The sequence below is a fragment of the Nuphar pumila genome, chromosome 5 (genome assembly GCF_984573655.1).
Source record: "Nuphar pumila chromosome 5, dmNupPumi1.hap1.1, whole genome shotgun sequence".
NCBI lineage: Eukaryota > Viridiplantae > Streptophyta > Magnoliopsida > Nymphaeales > Nymphaeaceae > Nuphar > Nuphar pumila.
In genome coordinates this window covers 21728400-21756036 of record NC_143253.1, presented here as the reverse complement: position 1 = coordinate 21756036, position 27637 = coordinate 21728400, and the positions used below count along the sequence as shown (strand labels likewise).

Here is a 27637-nt window from a genome sequence, read left to right as displayed (position 1 = left end):
GAGAGAGAGAGAGAGCTAAGAAATCATCCATGTAAAAGATTTGCAAGCAAGATACAAAATGTGGCAGTCCATTTTATTATCAGAAATAGAAACCAAGTCCTGAGAAAGAGGGTCCCAACAACTGGGGTACTGCAATAAAGTCTGCCAATGCCAAACCTTGCACTCGAGATGGATTTGAATGACTAACCATTTCTCAGAGGTCGAAACCTGCATGTCATGAATGTGGAAATGAAACTTTTGCAAACCAATTAAAGGAAAAAAGATAATTTGCAGCAAAATTGGTGACTTCCCACATCCTGAGACTCAAGTGATTCATCATGAAACAATCATGGAGGCGGTAGTTAATCTACTTTTCACTAGCTAGAAGGCAGTACTATAATTTTCATAGTCAAGTACAAACTTGATAAATACCCATGGTTCTTCATAATCATGCATTTTGACTCTTCTCCATTGCACACTTAATTGTCATAGGTGCTAGGCGGTGAGCCCCTAAAAAGCCTAGGCGAGGCCTAGGCGGTACCCCAAATAAAAAAAAAAACGAAAAAACATACAAATATGTACAGACTACTAAAATTAATAACATGTGTACAACATAAAATCAATCAACAATAAGCAATAGACAAAACAAAATATGTCGTCAAACACTATAAGACAATTATATTAAATAACCAGCTCAATACATTGTCCAATACAAAACATTTAACATTTAACAACGCAATACATTTAACTAAACATAGAGTTCAGAAACATGTCTATATATAAAAGTCATCTTCATTCTTCAGTAGCAAACTTCATTTCAACGATTTCCTTCGTTTATTGCATCGTTTAGTGGCTTGAGATGATAATGGTGGGTCATCTTCATCTTCTGAATCAAGGACCACCTCTGGCAATTTTTGTCCCATGTTGCATGTACTTATGCCTTTCATAATATTCTTTAAGACTAGTAAGAATCTCAATACGAATATTCGAAAGAATGCTATTTGTACATAATTTTACATTAGAGTTGATATACCCCACAACATGACATTTAAATCTATACAATCCCCCATGCATTATAAAATCACAAAAGTTACACTTCACTATTCCTTTGAGAGACTGGTGTAAAATATTTCAATGCAGGATCCTCTAAGAGGCATCATCCAAGACCTCCACCCTCCATCGACCTCTTAGAACATGAATTAATAAATCTAATAATTACAAAGATGTAAAACAATGTAACTAATAACCATGTTAAAAAATAAAACAAAAAACAATTGAATAAACAAACCATGCAACTATAACCTATACAAAAAATTAAAACATAACCAAATAATCACCAAATAAAAATATAAGCACACAGATATTCAACAAATCTACACACACATAATATAACTAACTTTAAGTGTATTCAAGTCTAAAATAATCAAAGAACCCCAATAAGTTCATAATAAGTTTTCAAATAACAACATTTAATCCTTAAATGATAAACTTAAAAGTCCATTATCATTATCATCATCATCATCATCATCATCTGAAACATCTTCAATAATATATTGCTCTTCTTCTTCAGTTTCATCTGCAGAGCTAGCTTCTTCCACTTCTTCCACGCTCACCATCTTCTTTCCTTTGTCAGACATTTTCTTTCTTACGTCTTTAGTAACACACGTTCTTACCCCCGCCCTATGCCTTGACGCTCCGGATGCCTTATCAACAAGATCTCATGTAAGTGACATGTCATCTTTGAAGACTGCCTCTTCTTCACTTGGCCACAAATCGTTATCATCGACTTCTCTTAAAGACGATGGGGTCGAGATCTCCTTTGTTCATTCGCTTCTCTTACCTTCGCTTCAATTTCCGATTATATTGCACAAAAACCAAATCATTCAACTTCTTGTGCAAAAGTCGGTTTATTTTCTTTGTATGAATCTGCAAAAAAAAAATATAAAGTTAAAATATATACAAACAAAAAAAAACAACTACGCCTTCATCCCAAAAGTTAAAATATATACAAATTGACAAATATTATTTAGTTATTACTAATTAGTGGTAAATAATATTTTACTGCTTCAAAAGTACTCCAGTTACGTTCGCAACTAGATGCACTGCATGTGAGGCCTAAGACTCGAACAACAAAGGTCTAAAGCTGGGGACAACCAATGGCAAAAGAAATCCACCGATCCACTAAAAAAAATCAAATTAGATGTAAATAAAATATATAAGTTATAAAAATAATGTAAAGCAAGTTATATGCAATTTAATCACCTTACCTGGCGTTTGCACTTTTCTCTTCTTCTTTGCTAAATCCATCTCGAAAGGCCCATTAGCAGTTCTATATCTTATGAGTTGGTCTTCCAGTGTATCTCAATCCGTTTCGCTTTGAACAAGACACTTGATGCAATCATATAAGTCATTTTTTATCTCTTCATTGGACTCAATATTTTCATACTCATAATATATAGCTGGATTCAAATATAAGCCTATTACATGCAAATGTTTGTGTAATTGATTGCTCCATCTTTTATCGATTATCTCTCAAACAGGGCCATATATTTCTCTATCATCGCGCAAATTTACCTATTAAGTAAAATAATTAAAAATAATCATCATAAAAGCTAAGTTAAAATTTAAAAACAAAATTTACAATTAGTAGAATACAAAAAAATTAACTTATACCTTGACATGTTCCTTTGCACAGTTCATTTTCTCGTAGATGTAACCCATAGGAGGCTTTTCATCGCTATCAACCAATTGAAGCACATCAATCAAAGGGGCCATTGTTTTCAGAGCACGACTCACTTCCTTCTAAAATTTTGAAATCATGCTTTCACATCTTTTACCAACTGGTGTTTTTGAGAAACTACTTTTTGCCCAGTCATCTCCAATAAACATGGACCTTAGGCCTTTTTTGTAATTATATATGCTTTCTAGAGTAAAAAATCTAGTAGCAAATCTTGTCACTGCAGGCCTATGTAAGTCCCTTTGTGTGTGTGCTTTCATCATACTCAACACTTGTGTATGTTTATATATGAATATTACCAATTGTCTTGCTTTTCTTAAAAATGTTCTTCAACTCTTCCAATTCTCCTATATCTTCTAACATCAAATCTATACAATGTGCAGCACAAGAAGTCCAAAATAAATGTCTTCTCTTATTCATCAACAACTTATACGCTTTGACGTAGTTGGAGGCATTATCGGTAACAACTCGGACCACATTCTCCTCCCCAACTTCTTCAACAATATTATTCAACAATGCAAAAAGCAAATTTGAATTTTTTACTTCATCTGATGCATCAACCGATTTAAAAAACATTGTTCTCAAAGGACAATTAACCAAAAAATTAATAAGTGTATGCCCTTTTTATATCAATCCAACCATCTGACATTATTCTGCATCAATATTTGGACCAGTGCACTTTGTATTGGTTCAAAAAAGTCTTTCATTTTTTTCATTTCTTTATTTAAAAGTGATTTTCGCAGCTCGTGATATGATGAGGGTTTTATCCTTGGTCCAAATTAGCCTATAGCTTCAATCATACTGTAAAATGAAAGCAACTTTGTTGTATTAAAAGGTATTCCATCGTCATAAAACCACCTACTAATATACTTGCACATTGTTTCTCTTCTTTTTTTTTGAAGCGATTCTCTAATATGATTTGTTTGTTTGCTTGCATTCCTTTCTCTGCTAGATCACTTCGGAAGTACAAATCCATAAGCCCTTTTTCCTATGATGGTCTCAAGCCAAATGCACTACTTGGCTGCCCCTCTATCTGCGAAACTGCAGCATGTCCTTCGCTAGAATCAGAAGCTGATAACAAACTTTCACTTCTTTCGTAGCTCTCTTATTTTTTTCATCTATCTTCTTCTTCGATTGTTTCATGTACTTAGAAAGTATTTGCTTGATTTCTGCAGTTGTTTTATCACAAGCCTTCACGTTTCTTCCAATCCCAAGTAAATGTTGCTTTATTCTGTATATGCCTACTTTATAAGTTATTCCGCATTTAAGGTATGCCACATAATTCGGATCTTGATTATCCTTAATATAGACCCACTCCCATGTTGGATTACTTGATTTTCGCTTGAAGTTCTACGTATCTTTCAAATTTGAAAATGTCGAGCTTAGAGTGGACCCGCTAGAACTTGTAGAAGAAGTCCCTTCCATCGTTCTAAAAAATGATAAGAATAAAAAAAAAGAACATGTAAAATCGCTAAATTAAAATGAGTAAACATAAGCAAAAATTAACATAAACGCAAAATATGAATTCAGCCTTTCACAGAAACACACATTGTCACATATTACATATATATATATAAATATATAATATATTACATAATAAGTAATAGTCTAAACATGCTTTTGGGCTTTTATAAAAAAAATTACAGAAACAAATCAATAAGCATGCACATGCAAGTGTTCATGCATGTGTTATTTTCTGCAGTCAATATGCTATTTTGATGGCACAAATGCTGTCAACATGCTTAGCAAAAGGCAAATGAATTAACTTTGCATAAGCATCAATTTCATAGCAAATATCAGAAGAAAAGGAAAAAGTATGCAGTCATGATGACATAACAAGGACCTTGTTCATCCTTTTCATTTAAGCAAGAACTTTATATTCCCATGAATGAAATATTAAGGGAACAATCAATCTTGTTTGATGGTTTGAGAACCAAACTGCTATACCTTGCAGCAAACACTATGAGTACTCTACTGCAGTAATAACTGCAATGGTAAATCACACTTGTACATAACACAACGTCCAATAAATCACATTCACTTGGCCATGAATGCCGATCAGCTTGCAAGTGTATTCCATAAGCATCTTTTCCATTTAAGCAAAATCGGGTAACTACCTACGTGTACCCTAGAATCGGACATTTCAAAGTGGTAAATATTTACCTATTTGCTCACGTGAATTGGCCCCGAGATGGATGAGGGTGATCGTGTTTTAAGTTACTAAGAAATGGATGTTGGACCCTGATACAAAGAAAATAATGAAAAACAGGGGAGGGTGTTTCTGCATAATTGCAAGCCAAAAAAGGCCAGGAAAATGTCACATTGGGAGGGCTGCACAACTACCTTAAGCAACTTTTAAAATTTATAGGTTTTACACGATCTTAGAATCATATGTTATCACTAGCAAAATGCTTTCAAGAGTTAAGAAAAGGTCGGTGACCTAGGCATCAGCATTCCAACAATGGAAATCAGCATGATGGCATTATCAAAGGAGTGATTCTCTTCTGATCTACGATAAAGAGTAAAGACAAGTGATAAGGATACATCTTTCCACAAGTAATTTTCATGTGTTCCATTACAAAGCTGATGGAACAGTGTATTCCATATTTCTCTATTTTATCCATTTTGATAGAAACTTTATCAAATGGTCGGCCATGACAACTTTTAATAAATCATACAAGCAACAATATAGCCATAAATATTGCAATATTTCTCAAACCCCATGGAAAACGTCATGGACGGTACCATACCAACCATTTTCTCGCCACCTTGTGGCTGAAAAACGGGCAGATATATTTTTTTTAAAGAAAAGTTTGTTAGATCAAGCCGTTTTCTGGCCATTGATCGGCCAGAAAACATCCAGAATGGTATCACCTAGCAAGGGCCATACCATCTGGTAATTTTTTGGCTGATTGGTAGCCGAAAGAGAGCCAAAAGGTTATTCCCTTTTTTTCTAAAAACCTTATTTTTAGCCATTTTTAGGCCACAGTTTGGCCAGACAATGCCCTTTCTCTCCATCCCTCTGTGGCTAGAGAAGAACGGCCCATCGCCGAGAGTGGTTGCCATCCCATACAGAGAGAGAGAGAGAGAGAGAGAGAGAGAGAGAGAGAGAGAGAGGTACCCGTACCTGTGTAGTCTGTAGAGGCCCAGAGTCTTCTTCTTCTTCATGCCTAGCATGCAAGAGAGAGGAGAGCGCACAAATAAAAGGGGAAAAGGGACCCCTTTTCCCCCTTTTATAGTCGTTGACATTAGTCAACGACTTAAAAAATTGCCGACCTAGGCTATCACCTAAGCGGTCCCCGCCTAGGCGGCGCTTAAGCGGAAATGTAGGGCCCCACTGCCCAAACTGTATCGCCCAGGTGGTGGGGCTGCACCTAGGAGTCGCCTTTGACAACTAAGGTTGCACATGATTGGGTTTTTTCAGACATCATGGTTAGTTTTGGCCTTTGCATTCTTTGTGTAAAGCTCTTACACATTACTCTCTCTCTCTCTCGCACGTATATTATCATAATCACTCAAAAGATGAAACGTAATCAGACTTTAAATTCTTATTGAAATCACATGGAAAAGTCATCATGTTCACTCATGATTATGGATGAAACAGTCAAAAGAATAATGAATATAATAGACACCTATTAGAATTCTTGCCTCAAATGAAACTTCACACATTCAAGAGAGCTATTAATCTGAAAGAAACATTAAATGACATGACACATAAGATGATTCTTACATATTAATAAAAAATTTGACCTCTAGAGTTACTCTTTTCAATGTTTTTTTTTCCTTTAACAACTATCTAATCACAACATAAAAGGTCGCTCCATACTATTAAATATTTTGAATGTGAACAAAAATAATGTGCTCACCCATTTCAATTTCACTCTCATGTGTGCTGTCCATAATTTCTCTCTAACATACCACATATGACTTCTTACATGCTATATGAACGGATGATTAAGACAATCACGAAAGTGAAAGCATCATCAAATTGAGTGTTCCATCTAAATGAACCAGTTATTTAAATTAGCTTTTCATCTTCCCGCTTTCAGGTGTAATGAAATGGTGGTCTTCAACAAATGCACTCACAAACAAGTGTCTATTGGAGACACTACAAACATGACCCTTGAAAGGGAATAAAAGGAAGAACACTTGAAAAATAAATAATACTTTATTCATGCACAAAATGCTTAAGAAGCATACTAATTTACATTGAAGGGGTTCACCCCTATATATACAAAAAAGTGGAAGGGAGAGGAGAGCTCATTTTGAGCTCTCCAAAAGAGACGTCCAACGACTCTTATTATAGCTGTTGGACCAGAGTCCAACAACTCTTATTATAACTGTTGGACTAGAGTCAAACGGCTATTTGCACAGTCAAGTTCCTGACTTGACTGGATCAACTATCTACTTCCTATTGAACTGGATGCTAAAAAAGAAAATAAAGGAAAATAGAAAAAAAATAATAAAAGAAAAAAATATAATAATAATATTAAATAATATATATGTATTACAGTTTACATTTTAACACTCCCCCTCAAACTTACGGTACAATGAGCGAAAGTTTATCTAAGAGGAAGTGAAATCTGGGAGCAGCGAGAGGCTGGGTGAAGAAGTCTGCTAATTGATATTCTGATGTAACATATGGCAGATCAATGATTCCATGTAAGTATTCCTCTCTGACATAGTGACAATCCATCTCAATGTGTTTAGTGCGCTCATGAAATGTCCGATTGCTTGCAATGTAGATCACACTTTTGTTATCATAGCACATCTTTAAAGCTTGCGTTGCTTCAGCTCTCATATCCGCTAGCAATCGTCAGAGCCAAACAACCTCCATAGTGGTGGTTGTCATAGCTCTGTATTCAACTTCGGTGGAAGAAAGAGAGACCTTTTGCTGCTTCATGCACTTTCACGAAATTAAGGCTTCACCTAGGAACACACAAAAACCAGTAGTTGAGTGCCTATTATTGGGATCACCTCCCCAGTCAGCATCAGCATATGCAATTAAATTTAATGAAGATGAAGCAGGCAAGAAGAGTCCTCATGAAAGAGAGAATTTTAGGTATCTAATAATACGCAAAACTGCTCCCATATGCACAGAGGTGGGAGCATGTTAAAACTGACTGACTGTATGAACTACATGGGCTATATCTGGCCTAGTAATGGAAAAATAAGAAAGAACTCCAATAAGTTGTCTGAAAGGAGTATGATCATTAAGAAGTTCTCCATCATCAATTTTTATTTTAACATTGACAACTTCTGGAGTGTCTACTTATCATCTGTAATTCCAGACCTGGAAACAATATCAAGAGCAAATTTAGATTGAGATATCAAATACCCCCGAGGGGAATAAGCGACTTCGATGCCTAAAAAATATCTTAATAAACGTAAGTCAGTCATTTCAAAGTGAGTTTTAAGAAGAGATTTGATATTTGCAACTCTCTGTTTGTCGCCTCCAGTGATGATCATATCATTCACATAGAGAAGAAGAATAATGATACATGCATAAGATTTCTTAACAAACAAAGCAATGCCAGTTAAACAAGGTTGAAAACCAATATCAAGCATAACATGACTAAATCGATCATACTAGGCTTTTAAAGCCTGTTTAAGACCATAAAGAGATTTTTCTAAACGAAGAGTTTTACCCTTAGGGATACTAATACCAGGTGGGGCTTTCATGTATACTTCTTCAACGAGATTCTCATTCAGAAAAACATTTTTGACATCCAATTGAAAAATAGACCATGTTCTAATGGAGGCCAAGGCTATTAAAGTTCTAACAGTGGTCATACGGGCCACAGGAGCAAATGTTTCTTCATAATCGATGCCATACTCTTGGGCATATCCTTTTGCCACTAAACGGGCTTTATACCTTTCCAAGGTCCCATCACTTTTGGTTTTGACTTTGTATACCCACCTATAGCCTATAGGTTTCTTACCTAGAGGGATATCTTGGATCGTCCAAGTGTTAACCTTTTCTAGTGCATCCAATTCTATTTTCATGACTTCTATCTATTCTATATGATTTTTGGCTTGAGAATAGGATGATGATTCAGCATATGATTGTATTAATGTAATGACTACCCTATATGTGGGTGAAAAAGATTCGTAAGACACAAATTTTTCAGGAGGTCTAGAGATTCTAGACATTCTTCTGGGTGAAACTTCAGAGTTTTTTGTAATACACATGGAAGATTTTGCTCTCTATGTCTTGATTATTGTAGACTAACATCCCTATGGATTTGCTCTTCATTATCATCATTTTCAATAACAATAGGACTTTGATCATTGTCAAGGTCACATCCAAAATCACATTCATTGGATTTTGAAGTTGGATCAATTGAAAACGAGTAATCAGTGACAACCTTAGATTTTTCAAATTCAAAAAAGCTTTATTTTTTTAAAAAGGATACATTTCTTGACACATATAATTTGTCATTTTGAAAATCGAAACACCTGTAGTCTTTTTTATTATCAGCATATCCTAAAAAGGCACATGGGATTGCACGAGGAGAGAGTTTGTCATTTTTGTTAGTGAAAACAAAACATTTGCATCCAAATACTCTTAATCTAGAATAATCTGGAGTTAAATTAACAAGTTTTTATATTGGAGTTGTATTCTTTAATGAGGAAGATGGCATCCTATTGATGAGGTAGGTGGCAGTTAGGTCTGCTTCAGCCCAAAAACTTTTTGGAACCTGATTTGCAATTAGCAAGGTCCTAGTAGTTTCCATAATGTGCCGATGTTTGCGTTCGGCTAAGCCATTCTGCTGTGGAGTGTGTGGACATGATCTTTGATGTGTAATACCATGTAAATTGAGATAGTCTTTGAATTCTTTGAACATAAACTCTCCCCCTAAATCAGTGCAAAAAACTGAAATATCATTTTGAAACTTATTTTTAACCATTTTATGAAATATTTGAAAGTTAGCAAAGACTTCAAATTTATGTTTAAGAAAATAAATCCAAGTATCTCTAGAAAAGTCATCAACAAAAATGACATAATATGTATAACCACCTTTGGAAATAACTGGTGCAGGGCCCCAAACATCCGAATGTATTAACTCAAGTGGTCGTGAAGAAACAAAAGTTCTACTAAGAAATGGTAACCTTTTCATTTTGCCAAGAATGCATTCTTTACAAGAAAAATTTTCAGAATTACAAAATTTTCCCAAACTTGAAAAATATTGAATTTTAGACATATGAGGATGGCCAAGTCTTTTGTGCCATAAATCCAATTTTAATTTTTGAACATTATAACAAAATGCATTCTTGGGTAATTCCAAAAAGTCCATTTAATAGAGTCCTCATTTTCTATGACCTTCCCCAATCAACATCCCTGACTGACGATCTTGTACCCAACAACCATGAGAAGATAATGAGATATTACATAGTCAGATATTTGTGAGACAGATAAAAGATTCAAATTAAGTTTAGGGATATATCTAACTTTTGAAATAATTTTTTTTTTGGATTTTTGAAGATTTTCAAAACATCCTATTCCTTTTACTTCAAGAGACGTGTCATTGGCTGTAAAAAAAAACCTGACACACTTGAGTTATTTTTAAGACATTCGGATAAACTATTAACATTTGGGGTCATGTGAAAAGAAACACCAGAATCTAAAAGCCAAGTTACCTGGACCAGACAAAGATGCAACTGCCGCTCCAGTTGAGGCTCCAGTTGAGGCTTCAGTTGAGAAGGATACCCCTTTGAGAAGAGGTTGAAGGATTTTCATCAGTTGAGCCATAGATACAGGTGTATCTTGATCTTTTGACTCGGATTCAATAGATGCAACTCTTTTTTCTTCTCTTCTTTTTAACTCTGGACATTGAGGCCTATAGTGCCCTGATTCATGACAATGATGACAAATGACTTTTCTTTTATCAAAGTCACTGTTTTGCCTTCCAAAATAAGGCGGCTTGTAAGTAGGAGTATGATTCCTCAGTCTAGACACAGTTAAAACTGAGTCATCATCAACTTTTAGAGTACTTTTTCTAAGTCTATTTTCCTCCATAGTCAGCTCTTCTATAATATCAACAATAGAAGAAATTTTTCACGATGTAAAAGGGCCAATTTGGTGGATTCAAACTCCGGCCTTAGACCATTCACAAATTGATAGAAATGTTCTATATCGAGTTGCTTTTGGCGAAGCTCGATATCTTCGGCACAATGCCATTTGGGCTCAAGAAGAGTCAACTCTTCTCAAAGTTCGGACAACTCATTGTAATATTCTCGAATAGTTTTATCTTTTTGAGTCATTGTCCGAACTTTGTCTTGTAAATTGCACACATGTGCAATATCTTTAAGGGAATACATGTTTTTGAGGTATTTTCAAGCCTTATCGGCATGCTCAAACTTAGCTAAACTAGATCATTTTTTAATGTCTACGCTATTGATGAGCCATGGCATAATTTTTGCATGCCCTATCCTCCACTCTTTCCATTTCTTTTCATAAGTGGCTAACGCTTTACTTTTCTCTTCCTCCATTAGAGAAACCTCTTTATCACCCTCTTTCTTGGTAAGAGATAGTTTAGGTTCCGAATCGGAACCATCCACTATACCTCATAAACATTTTCCCCAAATGTGGTGCTTCATAATCGAAGCCCACATTACATAGTATCATTTAGCTTCATAGGAATGATGGTGATCTTATCATTGTCATCCATCTTTTACAAGGGTAAGACAGGAATAGATAGGAGGAGAGAGAGAAAAAAGAAAAGAAAAGAAAAAGAGTAGACAAGAGAATACGAGAGAGGATACAAAACCAAATTTTTTATAGCACAAGTTCGCCTTTCTTCAAACAAATCTTCTTAAGCCAAGAACAAGGTGATGAAACACATTTATAAATGTAGCACGAAAATCGAGACAAAAGCACTTCAAGATCTAAGAATTCCGTAGCTCTGATACCATGTAATGAAATGATAGTCTTCAACAAATGCACGAATAACTCATAAACAAGAGTCTATTGGAAACACTACAAGCATGACCCTTGAAAGGGTATAAAAGGAAGAATACTTGAAAAATAAATAATATTTTATTCATGCACAAAATGCTTAAGAAGCATAGTAATTTACATTGAAGGGGTTCACCCCTGTATATACAAAAAAGTGGAAGAGAGAGGAGAGCGCATTTTGAGCTCTCCAAATCTAATCCAACAGCTATAATAAGAGTTGTTGGACTAACAACTATTTGCACAGTCAAGTTCTTAACTGGATCAAATATCTAGTTCCTATTGAACTAGATGCTAAAAAAGAAAATAAAGGAAAATAGAAAAAGAAAATAATAAAAGAAAAATATAATAATAATATTAAATAATATATATGTATTATAGTTTACATTTTAACATCAGGCAACTCTAATTCCTGAAAACCTAATTTTTCCATCTTTATCTTGTTTCATTCTAAATTTTCAAGTCATGGCTTTTAGTACGAAATATTAGTTCTTTTTCTCAATTACTAAAATGTTATGAACCTCCTATTACCTATTTTCTATCTTAATCAAACATAACCTAAAAAAGGCCCCAAAGTGTTCTTCGTTTATTTATCATCCTAGAACATGATAAGACCCTGAGTCTATGTCACATGGGTACGGGTGCAGGTACGACATGACAAGTTCGAAAAATGTGGGTACGGGGACATGGCTATATATATATATGTTAAAATGTAGTCTCTTTTATATTTTTATATATATATATATATCAAACCCGATAAGGGTATTTATGTAAATTCATGTATTTTACGCATATTCTCACTTGAGAATATGACTGTATTTTTTTCATTTTCATTTTTTTTTGTATTTTTCTTTTTCCTTTTTTTCTTATTTTTTTACTTTTTGGACTGATGTGACATGAGGGGGCCCTCAATACACATGTTGGAGCCCCCTCCAACGGTTACATTTCTAACCATTGGAAGGGCTCCAACGTATGTATTGGAGCCCCCCCCATGTCTCCAATGCATTATAAATAGGGGTGATCCCCTTTAGCTTTTTCATGCTTATGTAAAGCCCCTTTTGGGACCCAATATATTGAAGTTGATATTTTTTTATGCTTTTGTGCATGTGTATCCGTGCCTTTGTGCACTTGTGAGAGTTCTCATTTGTGCCTTTGTGCTTCTAGCATTGTGTTTTTACACCGTCTCTTTTTATAGAGATTTTCACATGGTATCAGAGCAAGGTCGCTTGGAGAAAAAAATTTGTGTCGTTCTTCACAATATCGAGTGCCTCAAAAAGTGTACAGTCAACCTTTTGGTGATTGGCGTGAAGAAACTTCTTCATCTAATATTTTAGAAGATTACTACAAGATTTAAAATCTTATTGTGGTACGTCCCCTTTTCTCTCATCTTACCTCTCTAATGGGTGAAAAGGACTCCCATTTTTCTCTTGGTTTCAAGCTAAATGACTCCAATTATCATGTATGGGCCGGAAATATGGAAGGCCACATTAAAGGAAAAGGGCTTTGAGGTTACGTTCAAGGATCGATTCTGGAACCGGAGCCTAAAATTACGTTGATTAAAGAAGGCAAAATCAAAATTCTTGAGGGAGGGAGATGAAAGAACTAAGACTCTTGAGGAGTATAGTAGAAAACATGAGTGAGAAACGAAGAACTTCAAGATCTTGTCATGGATTTTTTCCTCTACTGAGACAAGAATTAACGCCAATATTATAAAGTTTAGAAAGGCTTCTCAAGCGTGGAAGTAACTTGAGAAGATGTACACTTCTAGAGACTTGTCCCATAAGTATTACCTCTAAAAGAGAGAGCTAACCCTTCTTCAAGGGGAGATGACTATAAGGGAGTATTTTGTCGAACTCTCTTCTATTTGGGATGAGCTTGCTATGCTCGAACCCAAGTGGAGTGGCAAAGCCATAGAGTTTCATCATAAACAACTAGAAGATCGATTTTTCAACTTTTTGAATGGGCTAAGGCCCGAGATTGAGCAAATTAGATATTTTCTCCTATCCTCCTTCACATCTCCTTCTTTTGAAGACGTCATTACAAAATTAAGTGAAGCGAAAACTCGTATGGGCATTAGCAAGCAAAATCCAAGTGTTCTTACAATGCCCACAAATCAAGAAGAGTCTGATGGAACAAACGCCGTTTCTAGGCCCGGGAACAACTTGAGGACATATAAACCTCCTCATTTTAAAAGCCAAAATCAAGAAACCAATGGTGGTCAAGGCGGAAGAAGGGACAATAGCAAAATTGTGTCACTTTTGCAAAGAGTCGGGTCATATCAAACCGGTTTGTCCCAAATGGAAGAAATTACTAGCAATGGCCACCACATCTCAACCACAAAAAGAAGAATCTACAAATAGAGCTCTCTTTCTAAATTAAATTATGGAAGCTCTTCAACCTCTTCTTAAGGGAGCTATTTTCGATGCTGCCGTGTCTACTCCTTCTCCTTCAGGTAAAACTTCTTGGCTTTTAGATTCGGGTGTTTCATTTCATATGTCTCCAAACATTTCCTCTCTTTTCGAATATTCTGAAAGTTCGTCACCATCTTTTGTTTCAACCGCGGATGACACTTCACTTGAAATTAAAGGAATTGAAAATTTTAAAACCCAAAACTTCTTTATTCCTAAAATTAGATTTATACCGAAATTGAATTTAAACTTACTTTCTGTCTCTTAACTCTCGGACCTTGGGTGTGACATTCAATTCTCATCTAATAAATGTTTAATACAAGATCACCGGTCTGAGAAGTTGATTGGGGAAGGCTCTAGGAATGGAGACTTATACTATGTGGACTCTCTTTAAATTCTTAAAACCCCCTTTTGTAATGTGACCCAACATAAAGACATAAATGTTTGACACAAAAGACTTGGTCATCCCAACATCACCAAGTTGTCATATTTGGACTTTGTTAAAAATCTTTGTAAAAGTACTTTCTCTTGTGATGATTGCATTCTTGGAAAAGTGAGAAATATGCCTTTTGAACAAAGATCTATGTTTACCACTAAACTTTTTAAAATTATTCATTCGGATGTTTGGAGACCGGCACCCGTCATATCTAATGGAGGTTTTGCCTATTATGTGATTTTTGTGGATGATTTTTCACGATATTGTTGGATATATTTTCTCAAACATAAACATGAAGTCTTTTCGTGTTTTAAATCATATCATATAATAATAAAAAATCAATTTAATAGTAATTTAAAGATATTTAGGACCGATTCCGGAGGTGAATATCTCTTTAATGAATTTAAGAAATATCTTGAAGACTATGGTATTGTCCATCAAAGATCGTGTCCTAAGACCCCACAACAAAATGGTTTGGCCGAAAGGAAACATAGGCATATCATTGAAACCACTAGAACCCTTCTTATTTCTCAAAGTATTCCAAAAAATTTTTGGGCCAAGACGGCTTTTGCTTCCGTTTATCTTATTAATCGTCTTGCATCCAAAAATTTAGATAAAATCTCTTATTTTGAGACTCTATATGAAAAAGAACTCGATTATAATAGATTGAGAGTTTTTGGTTGCAAGTGCTTTGTCATTACAGATAAAAATGATAAACTATCACCAAAAGCCATTCCTTGTGTTTTTCTTGGCTATTTTGAAACCCAAAAAGGGTTTCGATGTTATGATACTAAGAATGATAAGTTATATTTCTCAAGGAATGTAACGTTTTTGGAAAACGATAGTGGTTTTGAAAAGAATGAATCTCATTTAGAAAATGCCGACTATTGCTTCCTTTTTTATCTATTATCTAAAGATGATGATATCTCTAGTAATGATGAATCAACATATAACAGTGATAATAAAGTGGTTGAAATCAACAATAATTCTAACCCTACTACCTCTCAAGAAGAAAATACAACTAGAGACCCTATCACCTATACTCATAGAGATAGACACACCTTTAGAAGTACTATTGAGCAATATAGTGAACCTAGTGAATCTATCTCCACACATGATTCAAACCCTAGAAGAACCGAAAGAACTAGAAGGACTCCCTCTAGATTCATATCATTTGATTCTTTTTCTCCTAAATATCGAGCTTGCTTAAGTGTCATTCACTTATATTTTGAACCGAAAATTTTTAAAGATGCCAAACGATGTATTGAATGGAGAGAAGCCATGGAGAGTAAACTCAAAGCACTTAGGAAAGCCAACAGTTGAGAATTTCAAACGCTTCCTAGTGTAAAGAAAACTATAGGATGCCGATGGGTGTTCAAAGTCAAAACCAAGAGTGATGGATCTCTTGAGAGGTATAAAGCTCGTCCAGCAGCTAAAGGGTATAGTCAAGAATACGGGAATGATTATTAAGAGACATTTGCTCCAGTAGCTCGTATGGTTACTGTCAGATGTCTCATCACCATTGCTTCCATTACAAAATAAAATATTTATCAAATGGATGTCAAAAGTGTCTTTTTAAATGATGATCTTAATGAAGAAGTCTACATGGATGCTCCACCTGGTATGAAAATTCCTAAAAATAAAGTTCTTCGTCTTCGTAAAGCTCTTTATGGCTTGAAACAAGCTCCCAAAGCTTGGCACGATAGGTTTAACAATGTAATGACTGAAAATGGTTTTTCTTCAAGCTATACTGACGCTACATTGTTTGTTGAGAAATCTGATGCAGGAATTGTTATATTACAGTTATATGTTGATGATATGTTGATAACATGAGATGATACTAAAGGAATCAAAAATATTAAATCTATCTTGACTTTAAAATTTGAAATATCAGACTTAGGATTTTTGACATATTTTTGGGAAATTGAGGTTGCTTATTCTCACAGAGGTTATTTTCTTTCTCAAACTAAACTTGCTTGTGAGATTCTTGACAGATCAAGAATCACAGATGACAAGGTCTGTGAAACTCCTGAAATAGTGGGTTCAAAGATGAAGATTAATGATGGGATTCTTCTAAAAAATCCCACACCTTACAGGCAATTGATTGGATCCCTAACGTATCTCAACATTACTAGGCCTGATATTTCTCATGCAGTACATGTTGCCAGTCAATTTCAACATGCACCTACTATAGTTCATATGAGCACCATTCTTTGCATCATCAGATACATAAAGGGTACAGTAAACAAGTATTTTTATCTTCTCTTGAATTAAGTTTAATTGCTTATACTGACTCTGATTGGGAGGTGACCCAAATAACCGTCACTCCACCACTGGTTTTTGTATTTTTTTAGGAGAATCGTTAATTTCTTGGAGATGCAAGAAGCAACAGAAAGTATCGCTTTCATCTACCGAAGCCGAGTATAGAGCCATGACATCTACCACCATGGAGATTGTTTGGATTCACAACTTGGTGGAAGATATGAATATTCAAGTTCTAGGGCCCACAAAATTATGGCAGACTTCTTCACCAAGGCGCTGTGCTCTCCAAGATTTAACTTCCTTCTTGGCAAACTTTCGGTTGTGACACCCTAAGTTTGAGGGGGGGTGTTAAAATGTAATCTCTTATATATATATATATATATATATATATATATATATATATATATATATATATATATATATCTATCTAAGTATATATATAAATATATATCTCAAACCCGATAAGGATATTTATGTAAATTCATGTATTTTACGCATATTCTCACTTGAGAATATGATTGTACTTTTTCCATTTTCAATTTCTTTTTTGTATTTCTCTTTTTCCTTTTAGTTTTTGGACTGACGTGACATGAGGGGGGCCTCAATACACATGTTGGAGCCCCCTCCAACGGTTACATTTCTAACCGTTGGAGGGGCTCCAATGTATGTATTGGAGCCCCCTATGTCTCCAATGCATTATAAATAGGGGTGATCCTCTTTAGCTTTTTCATGCTTCTGTAAAGACCCTTTTGGGACCCAATATATTGAAGTTGATATTTTTTTATGCTTTTATGCATGTGTATCCATGCCTTTGTGCACTTGTGAGAGTTCTCCTTTGTGCCTTTGTGCACACTTCATGTTTCTAGCATTGTGTTTGTACACAAAGTCTCTTTTTATAGAGATTTTCACAATATATATATATATATATATATATATATATATGAGTATGTGCAAAATTGATACATGCTAAATAATACCTGCTAAATGGGTTTTTCTGCCCTTCCGGTGTTTTTTTCGCAGTTCTGACCCCATAAATGTGTTGGGCATGGTCGATTTACGAGGAATCCACACTTGGATCATGTGTTTTCATTGAAAAAAATGATATTTGGAGCCTAAAAAATTTACAAAGATTTTGGACCGTTGATTTTTTTAACCTTATAAAAACCCACCCATGTGTCAGAATTAAACACTTCAAGAGCTGATCCCTATAAAATCAAGTACATAGATCACATCTTTAAAAATAAAACAAAAAAACTTTGAAAGACTCATTTAAGCACCTACCCATTGCTATATATATATATATATATATATATATATATATATATATATATATGTGTGTGTGTGTGTGTGTGTGTGTGTGTGTGTGAGAGAGAGAGAGAGAGAGAGAGAGTGGGGGGGGGGGAGGGGGATGTTTGTTTTATTTAAAATATTTACAAATATTTCAATGGGCTGTTTGTGTTTTTTTTTATAAGGGGTAAAATGAATTTGTTCAAAAACAGTGGGGTGATAGATTTTTTTTTAAGGGAAGGGGGTCTCGTTCCCATTCCCACCACCTCTCTCACTCGATCTCTTCCCACCGCCTCTCTCCCTTTCTTTTAATCTTGATGTGAAGAAGAACGAGAAGGAGGTGGAGTGTTAATATATATATATATATATATATGTGTGTGTGTGTGTGTGTGTGTGTGTGTGTGTGTCTATTGTAATACCCACTAAGGGTAAAATAGTTTTTTCACATGTATATACGCATATCCAATAGGGATATGCTTTCTCCTTTTTCTTTCTTTTTATTTTCCTATTTTTATTTTATTTTTTTATATTGAAAGAGGGGTCCACCATAGAGATGTTGGACCCCTCCAATGGTAAATATGACAGTTGGAGGGGCTCCAACGGCTCTATGTGGAGTCCCTCTTTGGTTCCTTTTGTGTATAAATAAGGGGCTTTTCCCCACTACATTGTAAGCTTGTTTAAGCTTTTCTCAATAAAGGTTCTCATATCTTTTAGCTCTCTTTCTCTCATTTTGTGTTTGTTAATTGTCACTTTGTGGCTTATTGTATTTTTGCCCATTAGCGGCCTCCTGTGCATCTCTTAGTCACTTAGTCACATTATCTTTTATCATTAGTGTTTCATTATAAGGTATAAGAGCTTTGGTTGTGAAAGTATTACTCTTACCTACGTTTGAGTAACCTTTTAAGAGTCATTCATTTGTTCATCATCAAATTCCTCCAAAATAGCCGACAAAGACACAAAGATCGATCTTTCATTCAAATTGAATGGAACAAATTATAGAATGTGAGCGGCCGCCATGAAAAACAATCTCAAAGGTAAAAGACTTTAGGGATATGTATGTGGAACCATTCCGGAACCACAATTGAAGCTTACTAAAAAAGAGAAAAATGAAGAAAAGGCCTTGAATGAAGAAGAGATGGCTAAAGCTATTCAAGTGTACCAATCTAAAGTTGAAGATTGGGAAAGTGAGCATGCCAAAATATTAGCATGGCTCATGAATAATGTGGAGCTCAAAATATGCATCAATCTTGCCAAATTCAAAAAAGCAAATGAAGCTTGGTTGTTTATGAAAGGTACGTACACTCAAAAAGACCTTGATAGGCATTTCTTTTTGCAAAAGAAAATAAGATGAACCAAAAAGACCTTGATAGGCATTTCTTTTTGCAAAAGAAAATAAGATGAACCAAGCAAGGAGACATGAGCATTAGAGACTACTATAGTACTCTATCCCCGTTATGGAATGAATTTGCTCTTCTCGAACCACAATGGAAAGGAAGTGCTATTGCTACGGAGAGAGAGAGGTTTCTTCAATTTATTCATGGGCTTCGTCCCAAATTTGAACAACTAAGAGAATCCCTTCTTCATAGGGCTTCTACTCCTCTTAGTGAAATTTTAACCGATTTGTGCCAAGAAGAAACTCGCTTGGCTCTTAAAAACGATATTGATGAGGTCCATGCGGTATCTAGACCGAGAAATAATACGAGGACATATAAACCTCCTCATTTTTTGAAAAATAACAATGGTGGAAGAAGAAAAATTATTTGTCACCATTGTAATGAACCGGGTCATCTTCGACCGGATTGTCCTAAGCTCAAAAGAAAGGTAGCTTCCGTTGGAGAATGTCCAAGCAATTCAAATGAAGAATCAAAGAGAGATGGAGATATAAAGGACTCCATTATGCAACTTACCGAAACTCTCCAACAATTCATGAGGATCAATTCTTCCACACCTTTCACCTATGGTGTCGCGATCTCATCAACTCCCGGTATGTCCTCTTGGATTCTTGATTTGGGTGTCTCTTTCCACATGACTCCGAATGCATCTCTTTTATCAAAACCAAGTCTCAATTCTTTTAAATCCTTTGTTTCCACGGCCGATGGAATATCATTAGATGTTGAAGGAATGAGGAACTTCGAAAAAGTTTGTGGCCAAAACAAAGAATTTCATGTTACAAAAATTAGAATAATTTTAAAACTTAATTTAAATCTTTTTTGGGTATCTCAAATTTCATGTTTTTTTAATGTAGTGTCTATTTTTCACCAACCAATTTTTATGTGCAGGATCTCCGATCCGAGAAGCGGATTGAGCAAGACCATAGAAGATGAGACATATATTACATGGATTTTTTGTCTTTGCCATCCAAATCTTTTTGTAATCATGTTCAATCTAAAGATCTTGAGACTTGGCACAAAAGGCTTTGTCATCCTAGTATTTCCAAGTTGTATCTTTTTTCATTTTTGGAAAAAAATTGTAATGAAAAGACATTTACTTGCAATGATTGTATCCTTGAAAAAATGCATTCGCTTTCGTATCCACATAGCAATTTTATTTCTAAAAGACCATTTGAACTAGTGCATTCGGATGTATGGAGACTGGCACCCGTTATGTCTAAAAGAGGTTATTCCTATTATGTTGTCTTTATTGATGATTTTACTAGATACACATGGGTTTATTTTATCAAAAACAAATCCGATGTCTTTCAATTTTAAAGAATTTCATGTTCTCATTCAAAAGCAATTTCAAAACAACATAGCAATTTTTAGATTCGATTTTGGAAGAGAATATATGTCAAAAGAATTTCAAAACTATCTTAAACTAAATGGCATATTACATCAAAGATCTTGTCCAAAAACTCCGCAACAAAATGGTTTTGCAGAGAGGAAACATAGGCATCTCATTGAAACAACAAGAATTTTTCTTGTTTCTAAAAATGTTCCAAAGAACTTTTAGGCCGAAGCCACCCTTACCGCAACTTATCTCATAAATCGAATGTCTTCCTTTTCTTTAAAAAATGTTTCTCCTTTTGAGAAATTGTTCAAAATATCTCCAGATTTTAAAAGATTGAGTCTTTCGTTGTAAGTGCTTTGTTCTTTTTCAAAGACAAGATAAACTTTCACCAAAAGCCCTTGAATGTGCTTTTATTGGATACAATGAAAATAAAAAAGGTTATAGATGTTATGATATTGAAAACAACAAACTTTATGTTTCAAGAAATGTCACAAAATGGTTTTGAAATTCAAAAATCTAAATAAGAGATTGCCTATTCTTTTCTATTTAACTTATTACCTAGAAATAAGTCTAAAAGTGATTTAATTTGTGATCATTCTTATAATGACAATTCACATCAAAATGTTGATTTGTCACATCAAATTGTTGATTCTCACAACAAGAATCCTAATAATATGCACATGTATAGTCGGCGTGAGGGCAATGAACATCAAATCGCTTTCAAATATATACTTTCAAGACATCTCCTTAGAAGATCTAGTTGAAGAAACCCAACCTAGGCAATCTTCTGGACCTCCTCAAAAATTTGTGTTATATGATTTCTTTTCTCCAAATTATAGAACTTGTCTAATGATGATACATTCCTATCATGAGCATTCCAATTTTAAAGAGGCTAAGCAACATCCACATTGGGTTGATGCTATGAGACTTGAACTAGAAGCCCTTAACAAAGCCAACACTTGAACCATCGTAAGTCAACCATTAGGGAAAAAAGCTATTGGATGTAGATGGGTTTATAAAGTCAAAACCAAGAGCGATGGGACATTAGAAAGATACAAAGTTAGGTTAGTTACTAAAGGATACACTCAAGAATATGAAATCGATTATGAGAAAACCCTTGCCCCAGTTGCTAGGATGACCAGTGTAAGAACCTTGATAGCTTTAGCATCTATTAAACAATGGTCTATCTATCAACTAGATGTTAAAAATGCATTTTTAAATGAGAATCTTTGTGAAGAAGTATTTATGGATCCTTCATCGGGTCTTGAGATTAGTAAAGGAAAAATTCTTAAACTTAATAAAGCCTTTTATGATCTCAAACAAGCTTCAAAAGCTTGGTATGATCCTTTTAGTAAAGTTGTTCTTGCTAATGGTTTTACCTCTTGTTATACTGATACTGCTCTATTTGTTAAGTCTGCAGGAGATCACATAACTATCTTATTGTTATATGTTGATGACATGATCATAACTGGGAATGATAAAAAGGGCATTGAGCTTATTAAAAATATTCTTAAAAAAAAATTGATATGTCTGACCTTGGATTTCTAAGGTATTTTTTAGGGATTGAAATTGCATATTCTCCTCAAGGATATGTTTTGTCTCAGATGAAGCTTGCATCAGACATTATTGCCAAGTCTAGATTAACTAACGAAAAGAATGTGGAAACTCCCGAAACAATCAACGCCAAGATGAGAGCTAATGATAGAACTCCTTTAAAATATCTCACTCCTTATCGTTAGCTAATTGGATCACTAACATATTTGTCTATTACCAGGCTAGATATCACTCACGTTGTTCACAGTGCAAGCCAATTTCATAATGCTCCTGCCTCTATTCACATGGCTGCTGTCATGAGAATTATAATATACTTAAAGAAAACTATAACAAAAAGGGTTATTCTTATCTTCCTCTTCATCTCCTAATTTAATTGCTTATACTGTCTCTAAATGGGGGGTAACCCCAATGATCGTATTTCTACAACAGATTATTGTGTTTTTCTTGGAGAATCATTCTCTTAGAGATGTAAGAAACAACAGAAGGTGTCCCCTTTTTCCACAGAGGCCGAGTACAGGGCGATGACCACCACTACCACTGAACTTGTCTGGCTGAGAAGTTTGCTCAAAGATATGGGCGTCCTTTTCTCTGCTCCTTCGAAATTGTACTGCGACAATAAGAATGCTATTTACATTGCTAGCAACTACACCTTCCATGAACGAATAAAGCATATAGAGATGGATTGCCACTATGTTCGAGATGAATTTTTACGGGGGACCATTCAACTACCTTATGCTATTTCAGAGTATCAGCTAGCGGACTTCACTAGAGCCTTGCCATCGCCTCATTTCTACTTTCTCCTTAGCAAACTCTCAGTGATCTCACCATGTGTTTGAAGGGTATATATATATATATATATAAAGAGAGAGAGAGAGACATATATACATATATATATTATATATTATATATATATATATATATTGTAATACCCACTAGGGATAAAATAGTCTTTTCACATGTATATACATGTATCCAATAGGGATACACTTTCTCTTTTTTTTTCTTTTTTTTTCCTATTTTTATTTTTTCTTTTCTTTTTTATATTGAAAGAGGGGTCCACCATAGAGACGTTGGACCCCTTTTGAATATAAATAAGGGGTTTTGCCCTACTACATTGTAAGCTTGTTTAAGCTTTTCTCAATAAAGGTTCTCATTTTTTTTAGCTCTCTCTCTCATTTTGTGTTTGTCAATTGCCACTTTGTGGCTTATTGTATCTTTGCCCATTAGTGGCCTATTGCTTGTATGCATATGCATCTCTTAGTCACTTAGTGACATTATTTTTTCTCATTAGTGTTTCATTACAGCCGATGCTCTCTCTCTCTCTCTCACTTGATCTCAATGTGAAGAAGAAGAACGAGAAGCCATCATTGTTGTTGCTTCTCTCTCTCTCAATGCAGTGAAGAAGAACAAGAAAGCAGAGGAGGTATGGTTATCTCTCTCTCACAAAATTGTTTTCTTTGTTGATGTTTAAGGTATGGTGCTCCCCCCACCTCTCTCTTTCTCTTTTTCTTTTTCTTCTTCCTCTTCTCCTCCTCCTCCTCCTCTTCTTCTTCTTCTTTTCCTCCGCTCTTTCTTCTTCTTCTAAGAGGTACGATAAAAAGGAAGGGGGAGGAAAGGGGATGATCTCTCTCTCTCTCTCTCTCTCTCTCTCTCTCTCTCTGTTGATTGGATGAAGAAGAGTAGAAGGTCCTCTCTCTCTTTTCCTTCTTCCTCTTTTCCTCTTCTCCTCTTCTTCTTCTTCCTATTTCTCCTCCCTCTTTCTTCTTTTGAGGGTTTTGTGAAACAACAAAAAAAAGGAGAGTTTTTGGGTTTCAGGTTGGGTCCAGGTTGGACCCGACCCAATCTGGGCCACTTGTCACGCCCAGTACCCGTCCCCGTGTCGAGCCATGTCGACACGGGTACGTGGGCCATTTAGCCACGTCTATGTGACATACCCCTGAGTACATAATATTAATAAACAAGAAATGAAGGGATTTTGCAATTACATGTAACCACTTCACGTTTACCCATACCAACATACATTGGACCAGTTAAAGTTGTCACACATTTAAGAGTAAACAAAATCTCCTCTCATGTGTTTTCATGTAGACGCTATATCATATTCAACTCCCTCTAACCAAAATCAACAATAGAGTATACAAAAAGTACAATCTGTTTCAAACCCTGCAGAAGGCTGGCTTGATCAATTCCAATGTTACCATCAAAGGCATCACTCCAAGCTCCAAAAGTGGGTCATAAAGTTAGACTTGTTGACTTAGTGTCTGAGTACCATAAACCTCAAAGCACATATCATGCTATTGTATTTTCAGTCACAACAAGTTACAGCATAGCCAACAAGGAAGTCAAACAAAATGGTTACTTGATCCTTTTCGACGTTTAAAAAAACAGTCAAGTTGTCTCATACAGCTATAGGTAGATAACGGTTCTCTCCTTCGGACTGGGTGCTCTGCGTTGTTCCAATTCCACAGCTTTCTTTGTTGGTCTGGATGGGCCAACGTCGTATGCAGGTAGAAAGAGTGCTTCCCGCTCTCCTTCGTCAAGCACCGTATTGATTCTCTTTTGGTTTAATGAGCAGTTTTCTCCTGGGCTCCAGGTCTGATTCTCGCTTCACTCGAACTCGTTTCGATTATAAAATAAAGACATGCAAGAGCCCAAAAAGCTAAAGTCTAAGAAACTTATATGCTTTCTGACCTTGTAATATTTCTCACATCACATCTATATTATTCAAACGCTGTTGGCACTTGATAGTGAAGAATCATGCTTCATGCTCCTCCAAATGAAGCCCTTTGAGCCATATCAAATATGCTAATGGACATGTATGCACAGGTCTCTTCTATTGGCCAGCTTGACTGCCTAGAGGCCCTAGACAATGAGTTTTGGCAACTATAATGGTTTGATTAAAATTTGCTGTAAATTTGAGATGACGGCATCACCTTCCCAAGTGAAAGCTGGTCAGTATAATTGCTGTGGGTCATGCACTAACAAAGAGTGAATTTGAAGACCTTCCTCCTAGATGGCAACAATTTGGTAAAAGAGCCTCACTGGTGGCTCTTCCTCCTAGATAATGCCGGATAGAAGAGCCTGCAGAAACTAAAGTCCAACATCCCACCCCCGCCTCCACCCAAAACACCCACACTGGAGAATGCTGCGAAGACCATTATTCAAAAGCAACAAACTTGTGGGAAAGAATTGGAAATATGTGCCATCAATCAGATTATTCATGTAGATGATTATTAATAATCTTTCAAAATGTTGTTGGCTAGAGAAATTTATACAATGAATCACACTGAAAAAGAGCATCCTGCACATATATGCACTGCATGTGCATTCCATGGTTTTTATTTGGTTCCTAATCTTCTACCATTGTCATTCTTTCCCTCTAAACTATCTTAAAGAAATTTTGGCAATTTCTATAAATGCCAAAAAAACAGTATAAAAGGAAAACAAGCAAATCAATCCTTTAATATAGGCTTCAATGCTAATTACTTCATCCTGAAACCTTTATGACAGAGCCCATCTAACACAATAAACTGGCAATATTTGGGTGTTTTTTGAAGAGCCTGCCCATATCTCTAAACTTCGTTTGTAATGATCAAATGGTAAATATGGAGAAAGCTATCAAGTCTGATAATCAAACACTTAGACGGTACAGGGCAGATGAAACTTTCCTAGAAAAGAATCTGCTTGGCCAAGCTGCTGTTTGCTGATTTCTCGGTGCCTTGAAAACTTCATTCCCTTTTTCAAACCAGATACTAACTGGCAAGATCACAACTTGCAAGAGCATCACAACAGAGAAGATGGGTAATCTCAACAAATTGCAAGTCAAAAGGTCATCACGTTGGTCCCAGCATCACCAAAATAAAGGCAATAAGCACTATCGTCCTAGAAATCTCAAGTAAAGAGGCAACGGAAAGGAGAAGAAGTTGAGAGGAAACAGAATGATGGCACGCTTGCTAGAAAGCATATGAAAACTTCCATATGCATTTTACAAACAAAAGCTCAGGGAAAACTAGACTGGCAGGAACGAGATCTAGTAACTAGGTGACTCTTACCCAAGCACCAAGTAGAGTAGTGATCAAGACAAGCAAGAAGCTTATCATAGAAAAAACCAATAGAGAATACAAAAGTTCACAATAGCAAGCAATAGGCAAACTATGTACGAAATTACTGTAACAAGTTCGCCATCATTCTCAGTAATAGTAATCTTACAAAATTGCTAAAAACTTCTGGAGAATGCATGTGAATTACTCATCTCTAGCTCAGAAAAACATTTCGGCAAAGGGTTGAAGGGAGATAGTGCATCATGCTGTTCGCAAGGAAAACATTTGACAGTATACATACAATCAATCACCACAATCACATATAGTAACACTCGGAAGCAGTTTATCCCATGGATCAAAAACCTACAAATATTCTACCCTCAATTTCATCAAGAGATCTGATTGCCATCAAAGTCAAAGCTTCAAAAATCTCAGAAACCAACTTCACACACATGTTTCCTCCTCGAATGAACAACCACACTTCACCCAAAATCCATCGTTTCTAATGGTTCGCATCTATTTATAAACTGTTCACTGAACTTTTTTTTTTCCTTTCAAGCTTATTGATAAATGATAATCGATATAAAGCGATTCTGATACAATATAAATGAAAAGAAGGAACATGCAATTACCAAGGAAAAAAGAGAAGAACCCCAATTTGAAGATACAATGGAAAAGCTAATTGTGAAAGGAAAAGGGGGAAGAAAGAAAAGGGTCACAAAGGGACAATAATGGGTGGGTACCTCTGAGAGAGAGAGAAGTTTTCTCTCTACTTGTCTTCGTCCTTCTTCTTCGAGCTAATGGGAGGAACGTAGAGAAGGGAGGCCGTCATGGCAGCCGGGAACACGACGTAGCGCGCTACGCTCGCCAACTTCGCCAACAAGGGCTCGCCCCTCATGAACGCCATCTCTCTCTCTCTCTCTCTCTCTCTCTCTCTCTCTCTCTCTCTCTCTCTCTCTCTCTCTCTCTGGGGTTAGATCCTAAGCACTAAGCGGTATAATAAACAACGACACTTCCATCATATACAAACATAAAACATTAAAAGAAACCGAATTCAGAATGAAATTTCAATAAAGCCCATAAGGGCTCCTTTATATGGTAGTAGCGACCTATGAACGTCACCAAATTGACTGGACGTGACAAGTTCGATACCCACAGGTGACAACCTTGATCAAATCTGACCATATAGATGGATTCAGTATGGCCGATTTAATAGAAATCAACCCTTGAATCATAAATGGGTTTTTAAAT

The 27637-nt window shown here is 35.6% G+C and overlaps 1 long non-coding RNA gene across 1 annotated transcript; it reads right to left on the bottom strand.

Annotated features, from left to right (window-relative positions):
• Positions 1-12: 12 nt before the first annotated feature.
• LOC149837075 (uncharacterized) lies at positions 13-27332 on the bottom strand. Its single transcript, XR_016432081.1, has 2 exons — positions 27130-27332; positions 13-207 (listed from the first exon to the last, which is right to left on the bottom strand). It is a non-coding gene; the product is annotated as an uncharacterized LOC149837075 (long non-coding RNA).
• Between the last annotated feature and the right edge of the window lie 305 nt (positions 27333-27637).